This window comes from Thunnus thynnus, chromosome 5 (genome assembly GCF_963924715.1).
Source record: "Thunnus thynnus chromosome 5, fThuThy2.1, whole genome shotgun sequence".
NCBI classification, from domain to species: domain Eukaryota; kingdom Metazoa; phylum Chordata; class Actinopteri; order Scombriformes; family Scombridae; genus Thunnus; species Thunnus thynnus.
The window spans coordinates 21,826,747-21,836,058 of record NC_089521.1 but is presented as its reverse complement, the minus strand read 5'-3'; the positions used below and the strand labels follow the sequence as shown (position 1 = coordinate 21,836,058).

The window sequence follows — 9,312 nt, the reverse complement described above, 5'->3', positions numbered from 1 at the left end:
GTCAGTGTTTTGAACAATCACTTGCATTGGGTGTCAAGTCTTTTTAAACACACAAACACCCAATACATGTCCTATATTATTAAGACAGTGATAGTCTCAGTTTGAAACAACATGAAAAAAGTCTCCACCTTCATTTGTTCAAAACTGCTCTGGAGCCTTTCTATATATATATAAAATCAAATCAAAGCAGAGTATCACTGCCATCATGACAAAAAATATTTGCTCATTTTAACATGATCTTTTTCATGTTATTGCAAGATAGTTTCATGTTATAATGACATACTTTTTCTTATTATTACTAGTTTCTAAATTATTCAGCTTTAACTAACATTTCTTTTTTTAACAACATACATCTTATTACATCACAAAACTTTCTTGTTATTTCTTGTTATTTCCAAGTGGGTAGCTCCCAGTCTGAAAAGTGAAGTGCCTTAAACCTGCATTCTTTCCAATGGCCAGCAGGGGGCGAATCCACTAGCTCCAGAAATAAATTATTATATTATATAATACATTATACATTATATTATATATATTATATGGAAATCTATGAGAAAATTACACTTGATTTATTACCTCAGTAAACACTGACCTAATGAGTTTATGGTCTCAATCGCTAGTTTCAAGTCTTCTTTAATACATCATGATTTTCACTATGTAGATTCTGGTCCCATTTAGAGTAACATAGACGATAAAGCAGGGCATGCTTTAGGGCGTGGCTACCTTGTGATTGACAAGTCGTTACCATGACGACAACGTTGGCAGATTAGACTAGAAGTATTGGCTGTCGCTATTTTAGTGTGTTTTCAGTTCATGAAAGTTAATTGTAACATTTTGTTTACCTAAAAAGTCTTGTCCAGAGATCAGTTGTACTAAAAAATCCTCTAAGGAGTCAGCTCTTAAGTTTTCCGGTAAGTACATTTTGTTTTAAGCCTGTTTTTTTGCTAGCCAAAATTAGCATTAGTATTCTCACAATTAATCATATGGGCTAACCATGCTAGCAGCTAACGTTAGGATCAGCTCCACCCAAATAAGGTTACTTCTGGGTCCAAAAATCCAAGATGGAGACTGTCAAAATCCCGAACGAGGTTTCAAAACGGGAGTTGACAAACCAGTGGGTGACATCACGGTGACCACATCCATTATTTTTTTTTCCAGTCTATGCGCCTTCTCTATGCCAGTAATCCAAGTTTTTATAACAAGAAACTTCCATATATCATTAAAACAAGAAAAAGATCCAGTCAGTGCCTACAGAGATTATATTGTAGCCTATATCAACTAGAAAAAGTGAAAATTACAGGTTTATATGGTTTCTTGTTAACAAGAAACTGAGCAAATATTTTTTTGTCATATGTTTCAGTTTCAGCTTGAGAAACATCAACAGAAAGCCTGTGTTACAAACTGAGGGTGTGGAGTTTGAAAGAAGTGGACATTTACCATGCAAAGACAGTCTACTGAAATACTGTCTTGTCTATCCAGTTGCATTATGGGAAATGTAGGATGCATGAATTGTGGAGCATGACTCATACTACTACAATCAACATATCCCAGCCTCTCCTGCCTCAATTTCAAATGTTCCGTTTTAAATCTGTAATTCCCTTTTAATATAGTGCTTTACTGTATCTGTAAAACTCAGTTGAAGACAAAAAAATGGGTTTTTTTCTGAGAGAAAGAAATGAATTCTAGTCAAGAAATGAACTTTAGTCAAATAGCTGGTTGTTCACAATCAAGCCTTCTTCTACCTACTGAAACCACCCTCATAGTAGATTGGAAGCAGTCCACATTAAAAGCTACTAACATGGCTTTACACAAAGAAATCCCTCCCAGTTTTTCCATTACTGCTTTCAAGTCTACAGTTTAAACTTGTGATATGTAATTGAAGACAAAAGGCTTTAATAAAGACTGTAGTCAGATTGTCTGTTTTCACCTCGGAGCTGCACCCGTGGGTGGCATCTTTTGACCAGTGTTTGGCCTACAAGAAAACATGTAGTAATTTGTTCCAGTTTACCAGTAGTGTGCAGTTTGTCACATGCATGCCAGGAGAGAGGAAAATGCTTTCATTATTAAACAAAGCCCTCCGGCGCCGAACGTCTGTATCGTTAGATGTAATTAACAATGCACTTTCCTTCAGGATAAACAGTTTAATAAAGAAACGGAAAGCAGCTGAGTTGGAGGTGAGCGGTTGGAGCAGATTTATAACAAGTCTTCCTGTAAAATTCAAACGAGGAAAACTGATGGAAGAGGTTTGCTTTTTTTTATGAGCAGTAGTCCCTGAATCCACATCTCACGTTAAAGTTTTATGTATCTGTCAGTTTCTGAGTGGTATCGCAGAGTCAGAGCAAATTGAACATTCATCCCGAGGGAATATAAATATCACATCAAAGAATCAGATCCTTTTTTATTAAGAATACGTACACTGCCAACTGACAAAGGCATCAATTGTCCCCTGATGGACTTGGAGTTCATGGATTTATGATTTAAAAATGAGCTTTTATATGAAACTCAGCAGTCAGGTGTTTCCCCTGAAACCTCCTGCTGAGTTTTGACACGAAGATTAAAATAAGAGCCAACCCGTGCTGCTTCTCATTTCCTATTTACTTTTTTCATTGCTTCCACTTTCATTAAGCCTTTCCTCTCATATGCTATGTGACATATTTGTCATTTATTCTTTGATGGTGCAACAGATGGATCTTGAAGTGCCTTTTCAAAGCAGGCACTCTGAGCTCATTGGCTCAGCTTTAAATCATAACTAATGGGTGATTCAAGGTTAAATGTTCAATCAGATTCTCCACCTTCACCTTGTCTTGTCCTTGTCTAGAAATAATGACACCATTGTGCCTCAGTTTCTCATGATAAACCGTTCCAATCAATCAGCGGGATTATCTCTGAATACCTATCAGACCTGCAAATAATACGACAGAGATCTATCGGTAAATGAATGTGTCACATCGCTCAGATGTGTTTGGGATCATCTCTGCTCTGGTGGACAAATAACTGTCCATTATTTTTCCATCGCTACACTTTCTTTGACAGACTTATTGGCGTCATGATCTTCCACAGCCAAAGCAGGTAACCAAAGCCATAATCGCTGTCTTCATTTCTGTTAAATTAATTTAAATAATCTTAAAATTATTATTCATTTGACATAATTCTTTGTAATGTAATCTTAATGGGCTTTTAGAATGAATGTATTTAGCAGATGCAGTAGTAGGGTGGTGTGAGTAGGCTTTTTCTGAAATCACTCCCTCATTCACTGACGCACTACTCTCTATATAATTGACAATATTAAGCAGTAAATTGAAATATATACTATACACTATATATAGTGGAAACATTAACACACTTTGGACACTCAAATAAAATGGCAGACAGTAAATGTAAAGCGCTATGTAGTTAATAGTGAGTGATTTCAGCCCTGGATTTAACCATATGGAAGCATCTGTGGGTTAAAATGTCCTGATCTCCTTGTGAAGAAGGAAATTCAATGTACTTTATTTCACCAGAATAATTCACTCAATATCAAGTCCTCTGTGCAAATATTTAAACCTGCATTAACTGTGTTTTTGGCCACTTGGGGGAAGGGGGGAGAAACTGTTATATGAAAATATTGATAATATCAGCTTTAAACAAAAAATAATACAATTAAAACATATCAAACAGTTGTATCAAACACACCCTGCCAGTCAAGGTTTTTCATAGTGGCACCATAATACTGATGGTGGTTTTTGAGCACGTAATTTTTGGCTGCAGGGATTTCAAGAGGTGGATCCTACCTCTTAAAAGCTTTTTCTGATGACCTTGTACAACCATCCGGGGCTGATGGTGGAGGCCACCTAATGGGGGGGTGATGTGGCGCACGAATTTAAGGTCCACGGTCAATACGCTCATTTTAATTCCGTCTACAATACAGATCAATAAAGAATTACAATGTCTGTATTGGTTTGTCCTCAAAGATCACCACTGACTTTATAAGCATCCTCTGACATTTTAAACATTGCAACTTGCTTTCTGGTGAAGAAAAATATCCAAATAAAACATGAAATGTCACGGTGTCTCTTTAAGCATGACATCACCTTTTCTCCAGATTGAGGCATTTATTCATTTATCCATGAAAACAGGACCAAAGTAAACATCCATCCAGTGCAGCATGTTTTGTTTTGGACGCTGGTTTTGGGGTATTCCCTGCCTTATGTGTTTGTCAATGCAAGCATGGCTGCAGCTTCCGTGCATGTAGAAACAGGTTAGCGCTCACTGCTGTCACAGGAGGAAGCTCCTGATTTGTGTTTCATGATCTCAAATGAAATTATGCATGTGAGATATGGCACATCGGACGTGTTTGAGCGATTTTCATTTTTCTCAGGGAGTTGTGTTTACATCTATATCTGATGACATCTGGAGTGTAATGAGGAAAAAATCCTTTGTTTGTATGCTCAGATTTCTGGTCAGAATATTGGACAGGTGTTTCCGAGAAGTGGGCTTGTTCTCCTTATTGGCCACACTGTGCACACACATGTACGTCCCTTATGGTTTCCCTCAGGCCTGGTGAATCTCACATGGAGCAGACAGTAATGAGAAAAAGGATAACTGTGTTCCATCAACAGCTGAGCCCTACAGCTCCTTTCAGCATTAAATGCACATATATAGCCGCTGGCCATGCAGTTGCTAAGGAAATGTTGGTATCCAAGCAGGAGTTGGCAAGGAAACATCCCCAAAGTTGATTCAAGAGATGCCGCTGGAGTTGATTTCGAGATGCATCCATATTTCATTTATGTATACCAGCTCTCTTAAGGGAAGCAGGAAAATTACCTGGGCATCTGTAAAGAGGCTGCAATGCTAAGTGTAGCACGTCCAACATAAACTCTGGGAACGTCATTACAGGCTCGTGGGCATTAAAAAACAACTATAGTTGTGGGACAGGACAGTAGCAAGAGTTATGGTCCTGAAAGCCCCCAGCTCAAACTGCACTAACAGTTTTCCACATTAATCTTGGTCTGCAGGGTCTGTGATTGGCCGGAGGGAGGAAAAAAAAATCAGTGACCACCATGACAGTGTTGTTTCCACACCCGGTTACTGCTCTCCAGTTAAAAGCTCTTGAAACCAGACATCCAGGCCTCAGTAGACGTGCCACAAAAGTACACTGTAAAACATCATACAGAAATGTAGTGGAATCAACTATTTTTTGTCATAAACTTAAAAGCTCTTTGTGATTTTCTGTTATTTTTATACCGTTATGATGTTGGATGTCTATTAAAACTAGAGGTGAACATATGTAAAAATGCTCTCTGAAAGTTAAAAGCCCAGACTCCAGCCTGCTCCAAAATCCCACAAATAGCCCTCCATAGCCTTTGTTGCTAAGATAGTTCCATGGGTTGTTCACGTTGTCCACTCTCATATTTCTGATCAGATTTGGGCTTCAACATGTACGTATGTATTTGAGAAGTTTCCATTTCAAGTAAAGAATGAGAAAAAGCAGTGAAATCCTACTGCTACTGTTTGTTTACATAGTTAACCAAGCAGAACAGTGTGGGTTTATTGCTAGGGGGGCCTTAAAGAGACAGGAGCTAAACAGAGGTTGACCTGAGGGGCTGCATAAAGAGCCAATATAAGATAAATAAGTTTTTTTAACTGTAAATGATGCAAAGATATTCCAGTAGAGCCCAGAATAAAAAAAATATGGACCTAGGAATGTGCATGATAGGTCCCCTTTAATTTAACATTTTAATAATTAATAATTAGTTTTCATCTTCAGACCAATTTCAGAAATGATAAACATGAATTCACTAAACTCATCAAATTATGTTTCTAAAGAGACATAATTAGCATATTAGCATGCAGCATACGTTGTTTGGGGCTTAAAATTCTTGCTGAAGCAAGAAACTTTTTTCTTGCTGAAGCAGTGGCACAAACATCCTCTCATGCTGAGGCAGGAAAACAAGGTGTGTAAATGTCTGCATGAGTTCCACATTACGTGAACATGATATGAGCATAAGTTATATACAGCTAACGTACTTTGCATTGCTCTGTAGCCAGCTAAACCGTTAGCAATGATAGCTTAGTTGTGTCTCCCCTTGGCAATAACACCAAACTAGCCTAGTCTTGTGATAGATAACCAAAAGGTTTAATATTTTATTGGTCTGATAATCCCATTAACAGTGATAACACCTGAGGCAAGTTGTTCTGATCATGTGATACATTGACAGCTAAGTTACCACAGCTTCCATAAAACAAAACTTTAGGCTACTAGCTGAGCTGATAACGTTAGTCAATTTAAAAAGCTTGCTCACTCATGAGTGATGTCAGATTTAACTAGGAAATAAACACTGAATCTAAATGATTTATATGTCACACACACATCACTGTAGGTCAGTGTCAGGTGTAATATACAGTATACGTATAGTGTATCATCTATCATCTATTGTGGTTTATATCAAGTATCTCACTCTCTTTGAGTAAACCGCCATCGTATTATGGGTGTTGAGGATTTTCCATCATGTAGGCCTGGTAATGGTAATAGTTATCTGATATGACGTTCGTTTTGGTTTGAGACATTTGAGTGGCTAGCATATTCATGTCCAGATTATATGGTAAATCAAATCCAAACCCACATTTTTAAAGCAGCGTGTAGCCCTCACATACAAGAAAAAAAAATGCTTGGAAACAGTCTATTTAGAAATGCATTTTTAAAAGTTTTTTGATGGAGAAGAATCTAGGCTCAGTCCCTGATGGTTAACAGTCCAGCCAACGCCCCTGGGTCTTGCCTCCGTTCTGTTCACTGAAGATACAAAATTACAACACTGCCGTCTTCTTTAGTGACAAGAGGAGAATTATTCGGGGCTACAGCCCTGAATACCCAGGCCAGACGACACCTATGGTTATTATCAGCATCCACCTGTTGGCTACGGAGTTATCACATTATGATTGTTTCTGTGGCTTTTCTCTTCTTTTCCTCTTTCAGTAAGCTTTTAGCCAAGTAATACCGTAACAGCTGAGGGGAGCTCCACTGCTAAAAGCTACTGATTCATTCAGTGATAAAAGTGTTTCACTGTAGTCAGTTTAAGAAGTGTGAAATATTTCTTGCCACACTTACTGAACACCTCTGTTTCTCTAAGGTTTTTAGGTTTAACCAGCTGACAAAGTTTTACAGTGTAATAGGCCACAATGCCTCAATCCACAGATCATAATTCATTTTCAAAATCTTTTATATCCCACAGTTCCACCTCCCAAGTCTCCCAGACCAGAAATTGTGTCTGGGCTGGACCAATAACCACAGAGCTCCATACTTGTGCTGCACATGCAACCACAGTCCTCTGACAGAAGGAGCTCAGATGGTGATGCCTTATCAAAACATTCACAGAAGCCCACCTACAGCAACTGATGAATGTAAGAAATAAATCTGCAGAATTAAAAGAACATGTTATCTGAGGTGAACAACATCCCCAAATGTAACTAAAGAGGAGAAAAATTCTGCGTGACAGATGAATGGATTATTCCCTCCTGGTGAATCAGATTTCTGGAGGAGGAGGAGGAGGAGGGGATGCAGCGGTGGCTCCCCTGGCCTACTTTCCAGCATTCACCAACCAGTTCATCCTCCTGGGAACACTGGGAGGTACATTATATGCAGGGAGTTCAGCCACGCTTGGCCTGTCACCGCAAGACAGCGTAGGGTTGGGGGAGGAGAGAGAGTCAGCACACTTACTGTACATAGAGATGGAGCAAGAGCAAAAATGGTCCAGTCACTCCTTGTTTCCATCTTTACACTCTCCATTTACTCTCACCCAATAGCGGTGCCTCAAGTGTGTGTTTTTGTTCACTGCTTGGTTAAACCCAGACCCAGCAGATGTTTCTGTTGTGTGGTATTCCTGAAAGAAGAAATGGATAAAATATCTTGCCAGATTGACATACATCTCTCCCCCAGTTTCCCTCCCACTCGTCCTCCCTTGCTCTCTCTCTCATATCCTCGGGCTCCTGTCACTGACTGAGCTACAGCAGGTAGACATCCGTAATTATTAAGGTGGTGGAAAGCCTCACACTAGATTGCCTACAGGTGTTTTTTAATGCAGAGGAATGCACACAGAAACAGAAGAAAAGTGAAAATGAAGCAGTGCAGAAAGCATTAAATATACTTCTATACTGTTCTAAAAGCTTTCTAATTTCAGATTCAGCATATCTGATTTTCTACTTTACGCCTCTTCCAACAGATTTGTCCAATTACTCCTCTAAACAGTGTTGGGGGCTTGTTGCTAGGTTACAGCCAGGTAACACACACCATTACTACAGGAGTTGTTAAGATGAAAGTGTTTCCAAATAAATATGATTCATTACCTTCCAGCTTAAAGAGTGAGACTGTCATTTCTATTGTCGCCGCCTGCCTCTCTACTCTTTCCTCAACTTGGCTATGTGACAGACGCAGACTAAGCCAGATGGAGATGCATAAATTCACTGATGACTTTATATGAAAGCACTCTGATATTGAACAGTGTCTCAAACAAATTCTTGGGGAAACTCTTTTTTTTTGGGTTTTTGCTTAAATATCTAGGGTAAGAGTAAGTAGCTTTTCCAAAAGAGGAACAAAGGTTTGTGTCAAGACAAATCATGTTTAAGTTAAATTCTGGAAAACCGAATTATGACTCAGACAATGAAATGGAAAATTTAAGACAGCAAGCCTATTTAGCGGCAGTGTGTAACTGAATGTGTGTGGTTTCCCTACAGGGCATCCAGGAGATGAGACTTGCCCGTCTACACCCCGTTTCACAATTTGATCCTGGTCCTGGAGTAGTGGAGGGGGGCAGGAAGCCATGACGAATGGCACATTTCCCCTGAGCACTGTCTGATGCCCCCTGACAGATTGAGGCTGCAAGGTTTTGTTCAGCGTCTCTTGTGTGTGCATCTGTGTTTATGTATGTCGACTGTGTGTTGTTGAGATGTTACATTTATCAGAATAATGGAAATCAAAATGGGTATCAGTTGGGGACAAGTCTGTCTATTGTTTGTTCAGGAAGATAAAACAAAAAATGAAATAAATTAATCATTAAAGCTTTCATCAGTGTTTTGTATCTGATCCTCACACTGTGATTTCTGCTCTATCTTTTTTTTTTTTTCAAAGTTGCCTAATCACTTTCTAATTGCTTTTCTGTGAATATGAGCCTAATCCAAACAGTGTGCAATCAGTCACTGTATCTGCTTCTGATAAATGTAAATTTAAAGCACTTGTTTGGGAAATAAGCTTATTTACTTTCTCGCTCATATTTTTACAATAAATATGAAACTACAGCCAGCAGCTGTTTAGCTTAGCTTAGCATAAAGACTTGAAGCAGG

General features: G+C 38.8%; 1 long non-coding RNA gene across 1 annotated transcript; it reads left to right on the top strand.

The window, feature by feature from the left end:
* Nucleotides 1-719: 719 nt before the first annotated feature.
* LOC137183229 (uncharacterized) lies at nt 720-9,022 on the top strand. Its single transcript, XR_010928432.1, has 3 exons — nt 720-908; nt 7,209-7,377; nt 8,707-9,022. It is a non-coding gene; the product is annotated as an uncharacterized lncRNA (long non-coding RNA).
* Nucleotides 9,023-9,312: the final 290 nt, after the last annotated feature.